Here is a 15,952-nt window from a genome sequence, read left to right as displayed (position 1 = left end):
TTGCTATCTTTAGCTTTCTAGTTTCAATATTGAGAATATCATTATTATTTAAATCAAGAACATACAATCCGTTTTATAACCTTGCAATTCCAAATAGAATGCCATTCAAATGAAGGACAACAGTCCATTAGAAATTTCAAAATGATATCCTATATTATATAAAATGGATATAGAAATAATGTTTCTAGAAATTGAAGTTACGAAATAACATTCACTTAGTTCCAACAATAAGCCCATAGGCAAAGTCAAACAATAAGTCCCTACAGTTGCACATCAGTACAAATGTGAGTACCACATCTTGTGTCAATGACCTAAGATATTGAAGGGGAGAAGTTAATTGTAATCATGTACATGCCTGAAGTCGAAGTGTCTGACTTCTTCTTGCTTGTGAGGAAAGCCTTGTAGTGCTTCCTCTAGTGGCCAAGCTTGCCACAACAAGCCCATAGGTAAAGTCAAACAATAAGTCCCTACAGTTGCACATTAGTACAAATGTGAGTACCACATCCTGTGTCAATGACCTAAGATGTTGAAGGGGAGAAGTTAATTGTAATCATGTACATGCCTGAAGTCGAAGTGTCTGACTTCTTCTTGCTTATGAGGAAAGCCTTGCAGTGCTTTCTCTAGTGGCCAAGCTTGCCACAATAGAAGTAGACTATCTTCCCATCTTTCCCAACACCACCCTTAGGCTTGAGAGTATCTTGTCCTTTGAGCTTGGGCTTGGGATAGGTCTTGGCTTTTCCCTTGCCCTTACCCTTTCCTTTACTGGCAGTAACCAGTAAAATAGGCTTGGACTTTTTCAAGTCCTTTTATAGAGTCCTAAGCATGTTTAGAAGCTCTGACAGGGATTTCACCATCATGTTCATATTGAAGTTCATTATGAATAGTGAATAAGAGTAAGGTGGTGACTGTATAATTAAATCCACTTGTAAGTCTACATCCACACCAAACCCCAAAGTCTCAAGCCTTTCTATGTACCTAATCATCTTGAGTGCATGAGGACCAACTTGGTATCCCTCAGTCATTCAGCTCCTAAACAGTGCCTTCGACACCTCATACCTCTCATGACGAGCATTACTTTTAAAAAGCTCCTTGGGGTGCAGAATATGGCATTTGCATCCATATTCTCATGTTGCTTTTGTAGCTCAAGTGTCATTGATGCTAGCATAATGCGTTGAACATTATCAGCATCATCAAGGAACTTCTGGTAAGTATCCTTTATTTCCTGATTGGCATCAGGTTCATGCGCAGCCGGATAAGGCTTCTCCAACATATACAATTTCTTTTCGGACTTTAGTACAATTCGAAGATTTCAATACTAGTCCGAGAAATTGGATCCATCTAACCTGTTTTCTTTTGCGATCATCTATCGCAGGTTAGTATTGCTCATTTTAATGAATCTACAAATGTAAAATGTTGTTACAATGTTTATTATTATTTAACAAGTTTTTTTTTTATTAAATAACAGCTCCCACTATTTTCCTCAAGCCAATAGCCTTCATTATTAACTCGGGAAAGCCTGCTGGCTTTCCTAGTGGGCTGAGATCCCATCTAGTCCATTTCAAACCTTCGCTTTGGTGAACAAGCCAAAATGGATTGATTAAGTAGGCCAACAAATTTAATTCACACCAGTTGATAGCTCCGACTGCCAACCTCAAATGCGAAATAAGCAAACAAACCAATCACACAATACAATGACCGAAGCCATTGTCCTTAAGTGTGATTCTCAATATCAGTAGAGTGGACACTACATGTCACCACGTACACTCAACAAGTGTATTTCTTTACTATGCCTATGATGTGTTTACCAACCTTTACTTTGGCGAACAAGCAAAACACACCATTTAAGTTGACCCATCACCATTAAGGAAAACTTCAATGATTTTTAACCTCTCACTGGTAGAAGTGTACCCTTCGCTTTGGCAAACAAGGTTCCAATGAATAGTGGTTTGATTAAAGTCATGGTGATGGAAGACATTTTAATTATTGACTTAATATCCTTTGTTGAGGGGTTTTATATTTTGTGGTCTCACCAATTTATTATCTTCATTAGAATGTCGTTTATCGGCATGTCATTGAACATTCAACCTTAGCATGCATTCTAAACATAAAATAAACGTGCTGGTACATGGCCAACTAAAACTGATTTCCTCCAGCCTAGAGGAATCGGTAGGTCAACCTAGGGTCAATACAAAAATTGGGTCTTCCAGTTTTCCTTTTCATTGCTTCTTCATTTCTTCATTACGATCATTACAAAAGATTTTATAATAAATAAAATCCTATTTTAATTTACATCAATAAAATAGAAACCTCACGTTACATATGAGGGAAGTGAGATGAGAAGAAGAAATAAACAGAGAATTTAGAGGGAGGCAGGACCGTAGGTCCTATTTATTTAAAAACTTACAAACAAACCAAAATTAAAAACAAACCATAGATCTAAGGCTCGTGTACCGAGCACCATGTAATTTTCAAACAGGAACATTGCATACATTCAAAAACAAATATTTTGAATTGGGTTGGTGAAATTATTAAATTACCCTCTTAGATGTGCAGAATAATTATTGGCTTAATGGTTTTGAAAACTGTAGTTTGGTCCCATCGCATAACAAACGTGATCTATCCCAGTAGCATACTTGCACAGGGAAGCTTTATGTCGCCGCAATGAACATGAACTTCAGCAAACTCTAGAAATTCTAAAGAGTTTGTTGCCGCAACGGAATTTTATTTCCCTACGACGAGATTCACTTTCTTGTAGTTCGCCGTGGCGAAGTGTTATTTCGTTGTGGCTAGAGTCCACGATCTTGTGGTCGCTGTGGTGAATGCTGTAGATCTATGAAAGTACAGTTCACACTTTCTGTAGTTTTTTGCATAATGACAGAAATCCAAATGGAATCGAATGCACCAACATTTGACTAGGACATCAACCAACCAAAGTCAATTGATCATACAAATCATGTAAATTGCAAAATTTTACAGATTTAAAAACGATTAATATATGCAACAACATGTTATCAAACAAATACATGTTATCAATCACTAATTAAACATTATAATCAAATACCCAAGGCTCTGATACCACTGTAAGTAAATGATCAGATTCGCACAATGGAAAAACAAAAAATTAAAATGAATCGATCAATTACTTTAAACCAAAATTCGGGCAAAGATTATATTGTTTATATATTATGATAAAAAATCCATTAAACAGTAAATCATACTGAGATTCAGATTTACTTACGAATGTAGGAGGCTCCTTCAATGTCTTTGATTTTCGATCTCGCTTCTCGATTCAAAGTAATCTCGTACTCACGTCATCCACACGAAGACAATCAGTAGAACCCGTGTTGTTTTGCTAGAACAACAAGGAGGCTTCAAGAATCAAAGAATAAAAATTTCTTCTCTCCAATAATGAAAAATATGAAAGCTATGAGGTGGGTTGGCTAGGCTTTTAATTTTTTATGATGTGTTATTGTGTTTTAATTTATAAGTGCAACTAATTAAAACCCTATTCCACTTAGGAATAGCCATGGGCTCCAACCCTAATCTACCCTCGCAACCAAACAACCCATAATGGTATTTTTATTTTAATTAATTATTATTATTATTAATATATTAAAATATATTAATATTAAATAATAATAATTCATTTAAATATATGAACATATATATTTAAATATGATCTCACCAATTTTAATTTCAATATTAAAATTGAATATAGGCAACAACCTAGCAAATTTAATTGCATTGTGAGATTACCAAAATACCTTTTTGTCCTAAAAGACGAAAATACCCCTTTTCACTAACTGATTCTTAAAATATCTTTTAAATGTGTGACTTGTAGGCTCCTTATCGTATCGACAGTGAGTAGTCTCACAATTGACACCAATCAATCATCTCACTACACACAGACCAAGATTGGCCCCTTGCAAGGCATCATGGCCAACTGATAAATTCGGATTCAGTGAAATGGATACCTATCAATAGTATGGTTACCGTGCAATCAAATCCTTTCATCATTCGTTAACTCATCAAGGGTAAGGTACATAAATAGTTTAAACCTGAGATATCCTTGATATCTTTGTATTTAGTTACTGAACCAATGACCGAGATAATAAATTGGATTCAACAACATCTCAATCCCACTATGGCCACAGATTTAGTGTCATTGCCATTTATTGAATTGCGCAATGAGATAACTTCTCCCATACCTGAGAGTGATGAATCCTTTGTCGATCCACCATTGTCTTCATACACTTCTCGATGTAGCCAATCACTACCGTTCTAATAGTCCTGAATAGGACTATGTTAGGCTAGTGTCAAACTACACCAATTGGTGCACAAGGCACTCCAGTGATCTCAAGTCTAAGGATCACATGCACCACCATCCGTTAGAGGATTTATTCCATAAATACTAGGTTACCATCCATATGGAATCCTCTGGTGCGTCTGTCTAGTGAACTTGCCTACAACAAGCACCTATGTATTGCACTAGGTTGTTGGCAAACAACCTTGACAAGTGAGATCAGCCACTACCTTACAACAGGGTCGTTCAATACTCTGATAGTCTTACCGTATTATCTGCGTCCTTGGTCAGAATAATGGGGCTGTAGGCATTTCTAGAATGGCCACCATATGTGATCACAGGGTTCTGACTGTCAAGATTTGAAACACTTGATACCCTCATCACAGTTCTACCATCCTAAGGACATATATCAATGCATGCAATTATGATTTACACGATATGGAAGAAAATGCCTTTTATTGATAAATAAACATTATTACAAAGAGTTAATACTACAAAATTGATCTTCTTTAGGGCACCTACTTTAACATTTTATGGGGACTATTTGTGGGAATTTAGGTTTAAATTAAGTAATGTGGCTTAATTATTTCACAAATGACTTTTATGGGATCATAGGTGTGTTTGAGTGTTTTCAGGTTATCAATGCTAAATGTTATGATAAAATGAAGAATCATGTCAGCAACAGAATGAGTAACAAGTAGAAACAAATGGATCAAGAATCGAAGTTGAATTGAAGAAGTTATGGAGTTTTGAATTTAAAGAGAAGATTCTAGATTATGCTCCAGTTTGAACAAGCTCAGTATTTAAAAGATAACCCGAGCTGTAGACCTTGGATTGTGATGATTATTGAACCATTGGAAAGATGATTTGAAGGGCTACATTTCTTATGTCTATTACTGGGCCGGATTCGAACGTTATCATGCTAAAAAATAACCATCTCTACTGTTGAGGAATGATGCAAGATTTGAACTAAAGTAGAGGACTTGGACACATTGTTGTGGCATTATGTCGTAGCACAGAAAATTCCAGAATCAACCATGCCATGTCACACTCACGACAACTGGATTTTTATTTTCTATTTTTTACTATGAAAATAGGGTTTAAGAGTCCTAAACTGAGTAGAATCAAGAAACAAAACCCTAACCTTTGGGGAATATAAATATAAGTCTTTTAGCATTTTTTTTTTTTTTTTTTTTGGATTTTTGGGAGAGATCAAAAGAAAAACCATTAGAAGAAAAGAGAAAAGCATCAGAATTTTTGGAGCTTCTGGAGCAAAATCATAGAGAAGTTTTTCTTTGTTCTTCCTTAAACTCATGATTTTTACTTTTATAAAGATGATTGTTTCTTTCATAATTGTTATGAACTAATTTTATTTTCTAGGACTAAGATGTAGCCCAATCTCTTGATTATGTGTTGATTTATTTATGTTGATTTTTATTAAGATTTCTGCCTAAGTTTTATTATTATGCCTAGTGCTTTTGATTCTTAAAGGCCCAAGAACTGAATGAACTAATAGACTAGATGGAGATCGAGAGATGATACTTAGTTGGTCTATGGTAGTAAAACCATTGGTTGAGTGAATGCTAGAGATAAATTGCTGTGACTTGCGAGGTTTTGACAAACTCCATAGAACATAATGATCTCCAATTGCTTAAATCTGATTAGAAATAATTCGGGTTAGTAATTAGGGGTTAATTTGATAATTTTTCGAAAGAAAATTATTGGAAATTTAGGGAGTTTGATCTATAGGAAGAGCTTAATGAAATTAGCATAAGTTATCAATACAGAGGAATAAGAGTTGGTGTGAAATTTATGCCCTAGGTCTATTTATCTTGCATTAAAACCAAAGATTTGCTTAGTTGTTTTCTTTTTAGTTTTTATTTTATTTAATTTCAATTGTTTATTTTAATTTAGATTTTTCTTGATAAAAATTGTGATTAATCAAATAGTAATTAGATAGTAAATTTTGGTAATTGATAGTAGTAATTCCCTTGGGTTCGACATCCGTATTCGTACACTTTATTACTTGCAACATTTCGTACACTTGCGAAAATCACAACAGTAATTAACCGAATACCACCATGAGATAACATCTCCCATATCGAGAAGTGACAAATCCTTTGTTGATCCATTTTAGCCATAGTATACTTCTCAATGTAGTCAACCACCACTGTAACACCCACATCAAGGTGCGTAATTTTACTTATGCCCTAATCCTCTTAGTTGGATTTCTTTGAAGTTACCTTAGACAAATGTGAAGAAAATTCCTTAAAACTTCATTAGGGGTAAAATGGTCATTTCACTCTTAATTAGATTAAAGAGTGGGGAGTGAAAAGAAATAGAATAACATGGAGAAGCTAATAAAAATGAGGGTATTTTAGTAATTGATTAAAGGACATAGATAGAATTTCATAGAAAGTGCAAGGGCAAAATGGGAATACATGCTTATATTATTTGATATAAGGCTTTATTTGAAGAGACCCTAAGATACTTTAGCCCTTGTTAACGCCACCTATACCCCATTTTCTCTCAATTTCCTTCACTAAATTTCAAAGGAAAATCATGGGATTTGGTTTGGATTTTTGGAGATTTTCAATCCTAAATCATCCTAAAGTAAGATTCTAGCAAAATGAGTGTCATTAAAATTCAAAGTTTTAAATTTTTATGGTTTTTATATGATCTAGGTCCAAGAGGAAGAGATTTAGAGCAAAAGGGAAGTGATCTCACATATTCAAAGTAAGTAAACCTAGTTTGAACCTTAATTTGAGCAAGACTTGTGTTGAATGAATTATTGCATGTTTGTATGTGATGGTATGAGAGAATTATGGGCTGTTTTTTATGTTTATTGATGTATAAATTCTAGCCATGAGAGATAGTGTATGGTTATGTGATGATTTGGTGAAGTTGTGGAAGATTTTGTGTTGAAATTTTTGGAGTATAGAGAAGTGAGAAATTTGGCCAGGTTTGACACTAAATTTAGTGAGATTTTGGCTCACAATTTGGTTGAATTAGATTGTGGAAGTGTAGGCAACATGGTAGTTGCATGTGCATATGAAGTGTTTGATGAAAATCCAAAGAGAAATTGCATGCATGAGTTAGCTAAACCCTAATGAAGAAAGGGTTAAAGAAATGTAAGAATTGAAGTTTGATTGTTTATTATTGATTTTTTTTAACATGTTTTCACAGGGGAGAATGGTTAGGAAAGGTTAGGGAGTAAGTGGAGGTAAACAGATATAGAAAAGCCTTAAAGTAGGCATGTTATCAAGGTTGCTCAGTCAAATCAGTGACCTTCTAAGTGATTTTTGGGCATTTTACCTATCGAACTGGGTTGAGACCTAAACATAATAGTTGTAGCTCTTTCTCTAAGCTTTAAAATGAGACCAAGACCATTGCAATCCAATGTGTATAACTCGAGATATGTCTTCTTGAATATGACATGTGCAGAATGACTATCTCGAAATTGCTTTTCTACACTACAGAATGCCAACTAGTATTGTAGCAATACTTAGCTTGGGATAGCCACTTCATCCACTCTTTCGATCTAGAGCTAATGAAACATCGGAGATACATTTCTAAGGTCCAACTGAGCACTTCACTTTGTCCATTAGTTTGTAGGTGACGGCTTGAATTGAAGTTAAAAAAGGTCCCGTTTAAATAAAAACACTCATCCCAGAAAGCACTAGTAAAAGTTGGGTTACAGTCACAAACTATGGATTTCGGTAATGCATGTCACTTGAATATGTTACCAAACCCCACAACTGTATAAGGATGAGACAAAGGAAGAATAGTGGGCATATTTAGATAACGGATACTTTACAACAAGGATAGTTGTCTTATCGCTCGAATGTGGTAACCCTTCAATAAAATCCATGCAGATGTTGTCCCAGATTTGAGAAGGTATTGGTAGAGGATGCAATAAACCCGCGGGAGCCGAATGTTCAATTTGTGACGTTGGCATGTATCACAATTGTGAATGAATTCTTTTATTTGTTTTCGCATCTCCTAGCAACAAAAATCTACTTTGATATGTTGGAGGGTTTTTACATAATCTTCATGAGTACTACCATGAAACTCATTGATGATGGCCAAGTAAGATTTGACTTAGGTGCAAGATAAATTCAATCCTTGAACAAAATTACTCCATCAATTTCTCGCCAAATCCACAGCTTACCAAAACTGATACAAACACAACCTTTGGACAAAGAAAAAAAGAAAATTGACATAGAATACTAACACTTCGAGAGGTTAATGCCTTCCAAGCAACCCAAAGTTGATTAAAATTTTGGATGTTTTATTTCACACCAAACAGGGGTGTATATATAGAAGTTATTAACGTTAAAATCCTAAAAAAAAGGAACTAATAAACCATTAGATAAGCATAGAAATCCTACTAACCCACTAGCACTTGAACTTAGTAAAAATATAGCTAAAGACTTGGACAATTTCAACGGGACTTGACTACCAACAGGACTTGACTTAGTTCCCTAATTTGAATGCAACAGCTCATCAGAAAATTCATAGAAAAATCCACCACAACAAAAACGCGATATGTAAACACTCAATCCAAATGATTTATTCATGCTACTATTAGAAGCGACAACAAGATGCATCGCTTATACCCATATCATAAGTTTAACATTCCTGTTTTGGCGATGTTTTCAAGATCTGTTATTAATAGCTAACACATGTTTACATTGCCTAAAATAATGAAAAGGTAACATTTTAGGTGCTGCCTACGCGAAGGCATAAAAGATGTAATCAACAATCGTTCAAACGTTTCGACACTATTTCATCACAAAATGTCTTTATTTGGCCATGAATGATTTGCTCGTTGCTAATATAAAGAGCAACAGTATTTAGGCAACATTCGAGTGATGAATACTTTTGCAGAAGCAATGCCTTTCGAACTGAAAGATAAGCATGTACAATTAAAACTCACCTTCTTAGTATTTGAACGTTTGATGCATTCCTTTTGTAACTCTGAAGTATATTATTTTGATCGGTAAGACAACCAGTTTCAGTGAAAGTGGTGCATTGTGAAGTCTTTGTTGCACAGAGGTTCCGACCTCCTGCAAAGAGATTGACGATGGGGGATCTTTTGCATTTGCTGATGCTGAGTGAAGTGGCACAACTTTGTGATGGAAAGAGTGGTTTTATGAGTACTTTTGACGAGTGATGTATCAAGTACATACTTGTATTGTATAGTAGAGCATTTGATTGCCCTGAAAAAGTACCTATTTTGCACCTGTATATGTACAAATGTGTATTCTTCCTTCTAAATTAATTAGCAAGAATTTCTAAATATGAAAACTGCATTTTTATAGTTAGTTGGTCTCATATTTGCACAGATTATTTGAGCTCCAACTCTCATATTTCTGTCGAGCTCGAGCTCAACATGTTAAGCTCAGTCGACCTTGAGTTCCAACTATTCATTGTTGAAAAAGATTCTCACAACTCAAACGCAAAATTAAGACAAGCAACAAAAAATAAAGCAAACCAAACACAAGAATTTTAAAGTGGTTTGGCCCAATTAATTTAGCATACGTCAACTATCCACTCAAGCAATCCACCAAGTAAAAGCTTATAGTTGTGCAATTTTTAGAAGAGAAAAAAATGCAAATTCCTTACACTATCCCAAAAAGCCCAATTACACCCTTAATAACAGTCTACAATGACTATTCTTTTGCTGTCTATCTTATACTTTTTGAGATATGTTAAAAGCCCAATCTACTAGTCTATTTAAAGGGGAGAGTCCCTTTGCAACTCCCATTCCCAAGCAATATGGGATTTAAGACACAATCCCAACAATTCCTCCCTTGACTTGAATCCCCAAACATCACGGTAGCATCTAAAAATCTTAAGACAAACGCTACCAACGCCTTCAATCTTCACTTTCTCATTATTATCGACAACAATATTTCCATAATTTCCATCTTCTTTCAATTCAACAAAACAATCTTTATCATAACAAACATGCATAGATGCAGCAGAATCTAAAACCCAACATTTTTCGCCCTTTGAAGTTTGAGTTTCATCTTGACATGTTACTAAAAGTTCACCTTCATTATTAGCAACCCAAGCATCATCCTTCAAATCCTTCATCTGTTGAGCCTTCTTGAAAGCAAGCATATCCTCCCTTAATTTCTTGTAGCATGGTTGGATATGTCCCCTCTCTCCACAATAATAACACTCCTTATTACTGTAATCTCCGACCTTTGATTTATCACCTCTCTCTTGAGTCCTTTCTCGATTAGAACCTTCTGCAATTAGTAGATCTCCTCTACGTGATGAGTTCTTTGATCCCATAAACCTTTTATTCTCATGCAACAAGGCAGTCACATCATTTAATTTTAAAGTAGATCTGCCTACCAACAAATTTTGAACTAAAGGTCTATGATATTTAGGCAAAGATGACAACAATATCAATGCCTTTTCTTCATCCTTTAACTCATCAGAAATAGCCAAAAATTGAGATACTAGCCTATTAAATTCATTTAAATGATCATGGAGACTTGTACCTTCATCCATCTTTAGAGAATACAGATTCATCTTCAAACACAATTTGTTAGTCAACGATTTCGATGATAATACCCTCCAATTTTTCCCACAAACACTTTGATGTAGACTCAGTCAGCACGTTGCACTTTATCTCTGGAGCTAAAGCCAATCTAATTGTACTGACAACTCTGCTTTGAATTCTATTCCATTCTCTATCAGACATCTTCTTTGGCTTACTCTCTTCTAATGCCTGATCAAGACCTTGTTGTACCAAAAGGTCTTGTATCGTACTTTGCCATAACATAAAATTAATTTTACCATCAAATAAAGGAACCTCAAACTTATAGATACCTCCAAAAAATTTGGGATGCTTGACTGTCGTCAATTTACTCTTAAATCTAGCCTCCTCTCGAGCTTGTCTTCTCCCAAATCACAAACCGTGGGCTCTGATACCACTTGTTGAACAAGATTCCCACAACTCAAATGCAAAATTAAGACAAGCAACAAAAAATAAAGCAAACCAAACACAAGAATTTTAAAGTGATTTGACCCAATCAATTTAGCCTAGTCCATTATCCACTCAAACAATCTACTAAGCAAAAGCTTACAACTGTTTTTAGAAGGAAAAAATTGCAAACTCCTTACACTATCCCAAAAAGCCCAATTACACTCTTAATAACAGCCCACAGTGACTATTCTTTTGGAGTCTATCTTATACTTTTTGAGATACTTTAAAAGCCCAATCTACTAGTCATTTAAAAGGGAGAGTCCCCTTACAACTCCCATTCCCAAGCAACATTCATGTTGAGCAGAGCTTGAGCTTCTAATTGCTCGGCTTGATTACATCCCTGTAGTAATATATTGTGTTATCATATAGTATAAAGAGCTTGTTTACTTATATTTTCAGATTGTGAGGAACACAAAGGAAAACTACCATTTGCGTATAAAAGGGGTCCTCATTATAATCATGTTTTTAGATGGTAAACATGATATTATCTAAGTTAATTTTATTTTTCTTTAGATGGCCCACATGTAATTATAGTAATATACGGTAGGATAAACTCTAAAAATTACTCGACTACCCACTTCTTGATTTATCTCAAAAGGGGAGTTTATTGTAAATCCAGACATTACCTTGTTTGGTTATTAGGTAATAAAAGATTTCGGTAATCTTTCAATACTAATAGTGATTACTATAGGGGACGTTTGGATCATATAATGTTTTATTATAGGGGGATATTATATTAACGGAAAGAAATATCACCTTGAAGATTATTGGGAATGTTTAGAAAATGTGTTTGGTTGGTTCGAATGAATTGGTGAATAATATGTTTGGTTGGGAGGATAAATGATGGGTATGTTATATAGATAAATTTCCCTCCTTTTAAAATATTAATATAATAGTATTTTTTATTATTATTTTTTGAATAATTTCTTTTAAACCCCTACTTTTCAGATTTAGCAAAAACACCTTAACAACAAAAAATGTTTTAAACTTAACAAAAACACCCCTACCCACCCCAAGCCACTGCCAACAGTTAGCCACCACTGTCGACAGTGCCATAGATTTGGCCATGACATCGACAGTGCCACAGATTTGGTCGTTTCATGGCTAGATCTATGGCCGTTTCACGGTACGGCCACAGATCTGGCCATCAAACGGCTAGCTGTTTGCCATGAAACGGCCAGCAGCCTCCAGTGGCGGTCAACGGTGGTTGGCGGTGGTGGCCAATTCTGGGTACAATAACATTTCATGGCATTTTTGTAAATAATAACAATAACAAGGGCAATGTTGTCTAAAAAATTTAAAAAGTGAGGACTGTTAGAGTAGATGCCCTAGAGCCAATCAATTATTGTAGAATTGACTCTTTGTAATAATGTTCATTAATCAATAAAAGACATTTTATTTTATATCGCGTAAATCATTATTATTGCAATATGTATTGATATATGTCCTTAGAATGGTAGAACCGTGACGAGGGCATCAAGTGTTTCAAATCTTGATAGTAAGAACCCTATGAGCACATATGGTGGCCATTCTAGAAACGTCCGTAGCCCCAGTATTATTCTGAAGTAAGGGCACAGATAATACGGTAAGGCTATCATAGTGTTGAACGACCCTGTCGAAAGGCAGTGACTGATCTCACTTGTCAAGGTTGTTTGGTGACAACCTGGTGCAACACATGGGTGCTTGTTGTAGGCGATTACACCACAGCAAGTTCACTGGACTGACCCACCAGAGGATTCCATATGGATGGTAACCCCAGTGTCTATGGAACAAATCCTCTAACGAATGGTGGTGCATGTGATCCTTAGACTTGAGATCACCGGAGCGCCTTGTGCACCGATTGGTGTAGTTTGACACTAGCCTAACGCAGTTCTTTTCAGAGCTGTCAATACGGTGGTGATTGGCTGCATCAAGGAGTGTATCAAGACTATGGTGGATTGATAGAGGATTCATCACTCCTGGGTATGGGAGAAGTTATCTCACGGTGCAATTCAGTATATGGCAATGACGTTAAAACTGTGGCCATAGTGGGATTGAGTTGTTGCTCTATCCAGTTTATAATACGGGTCATTGGTCTAGAAACTGAATACCTAATATCAAGAGTAACCGAAGGTTGACACTATTTCTATGCCTTTGTCTCGTCGAGATAACGTATGATGAAAGGAACAAATTGCACGGTAACCATATCATTGACAGGTAGCTACTTTGTTGAATCTAAATCTATCGGGTGGCCATGATACCTTGCTAGGGGCCAATCTTGGTCTGTGTATTAGTGAGACGATTAATTGGTGTTAATCGCATACTATACACTGTCGATATGATGAGGAGCCTATAGGTCACAGACATAGAAGATAATTTAAGATCCAAGAAGAAAGAAAGGCGTTTTCGTCTTTTAAGGCGAAAGGGTATTTTGGTAATTTCACTGTGCAATTAAATTTGCTGAGGTTGTAGCCTTTATTTAATTTGTTAGAAAAATTAAATAAGTGAAATTACGTTTAAATCTGTGTTCGCACATTTAAATATATATATTATCATTATTGTTAAATGTTAATATATATATATATTAATTGATTTTAACTGAGATAATGATGGAAAAATAAAATATTAAATTGGGAGTGTTTGGCAACATGGGGCGTTTGGGTTGGAGCCCAAGCCTATTCCGTATGGGATTAGGGCAAATTGATTAACTATAAAAAGAAAAGTGTATGTGTTAATTAATTAATTAATTGATTTCTTTTAGAAATTAAAACATAGCAGCCCCTTTGAAAACACTCCCACGGCAGAAGCACTTTTGCTTAGAAATCAAATCAATTTGATTTGCTTTCTTCTTAATCTTGAAGCCAAAGAGGATCTAGCAAATCCCTCTTTGGTTCTTTTTGAGATTGTCTTCGTGTGGACTACGCAGGTTCGATCCTACACTTGGATCGGTAGCAAAACATTCGTAGACAAATTTGGAGGAGCCTCCAACGTGTGTTTGTTTTCTTTAAACTCAGATTTTATTTAATATGAATTGTAAAATTATACCCTTGATCTTGGCTCATGTAAACGATCCCTGAATTATATTTTTTTTATTTCTGCTGCATATATGGGACCGTTCACTAACAAGGACAAAAGGGTCTGCATGAGTGAATTGGGTGTTTTGTAAATCTTAACAAATATAAGGCTAATTTGGACCAAATGCTCAACTGTTTAAGGGCAACATGGGACACAAATAACTGCTTTCTACTAGTATACTTTAGAACATATACAATAAAAACATACATAATTAGTGTATGAAAATAGTTGGGCCCAAATTTTTCTTTACTTACAAAACATAATTCTTTACATTTATCAAAATAACAAGTACAAAAACTTAGTGACAGTGGACAATAATGCCAATCCTCCCCGCTTGTCAACGTCCTTTCGACCGCTGCTCACCTATTTCCTGCAAAAATATGGAAAAACAACGGGGTGAGCATAAAAATGCTCAGTAAGTAAATCCCTTAACTCTTCTCCTTCATAGGTTCTTTCCTTACTTAATTCCTTCTATTTTCTTTCTCTGTTTCTTACTCTCACTGCTCTTTTCTTTCTTTCTACTTCTCTCTGTTCTTTCTTTCTTATTCTTTCTATTCTTCCTAACCATGATGAAATTCATGGCAATATGCATGAATAAAATGCTTTTTCATTCTTATTTATATTTTCTTGTTCTATTTCTTTTCTTTTCTTTTTCTTTCTATTCTTTTCTTTTCTTTCTTGTTTTTCTTTTCTTTTCTTTTCTTGGCTTGTTCAAGCCTTCTCATTCTTTCTTATTCTTATTCTTTCTCATTCTTTCTTTTCTTACTCTTTCTCATTCTTTCTTATTCTTATTCTTTCTTTTCTTATTCTTTGCCGATCGGACTCGGTTGATGTATGGATTTAGAACCTTGGCCGTGTGAGTGAGTACAGTCCTCATCTACATGCACTCTTGCGGACCGTACAACTTCTTCTTTCTTCTTAGGCCACTCAATTAAGGTGGCGTGCATGTAGGAATTCTTCCCGGTACAACCCTCATCCACATACACTCTTACGGGCCGTACAATTCTTCTTCTTCTTATGCCACTCAATTAAGGTGGCGTGCATGTGGGAATTTCTTCTTAACGCTCATGGCTCCCTATCACAACAACCTATTCTTTTCTCTTCTTTAATATTCTTCCTTTCTCTTTATTCTTAGAGTGTTTTATTCTTTCTTTCTTTATTCTTCATTCTTCATTCTTCATTCTTTCTTAAGTTTCTATACATACACAATTATATGCATATAGATGGCTCATGCTTAAAATTTCTTACTTAAATGCACTTATGAAATGCACATATGCAATGTTACATAAAATTAAGGTTTCTACCCAACTCATACTTCACTTAGGCATTTCATCAAACAATAATTGTGCATGAACAAACCCTAATTTAATTATCATTCTATTGGTTTCTTAAACCACCCAAATTGAGAGAAAAACTCTCTTATATCATCACCATACCTACACGGCACAAACACTCCCAAAAGAATTCTCCAATTCTTCCAATTTCAACCCATCATCAAACCATCACATACATTCCTCATATTCAAATATATCCAACAACAAGCATAAATAATCATCTATCTCATCTCAATTTCTCAATAATCATAACAT

Source organism: Pistacia vera, unplaced genomic scaffold (assembly GCF_008641045.1).
Source record: "Pistacia vera cultivar Batoury unplaced genomic scaffold, PisVer_v2 Contig888, whole genome shotgun sequence".
In the NCBI taxonomy this organism is placed as follows: domain Eukaryota; kingdom Viridiplantae; phylum Streptophyta; class Magnoliopsida; order Sapindales; family Anacardiaceae; genus Pistacia; species Pistacia vera.
The sequence above is the reverse complement of the archived record's forward strand: the minus strand, read 5'-3'. Positions refer to the sequence as shown.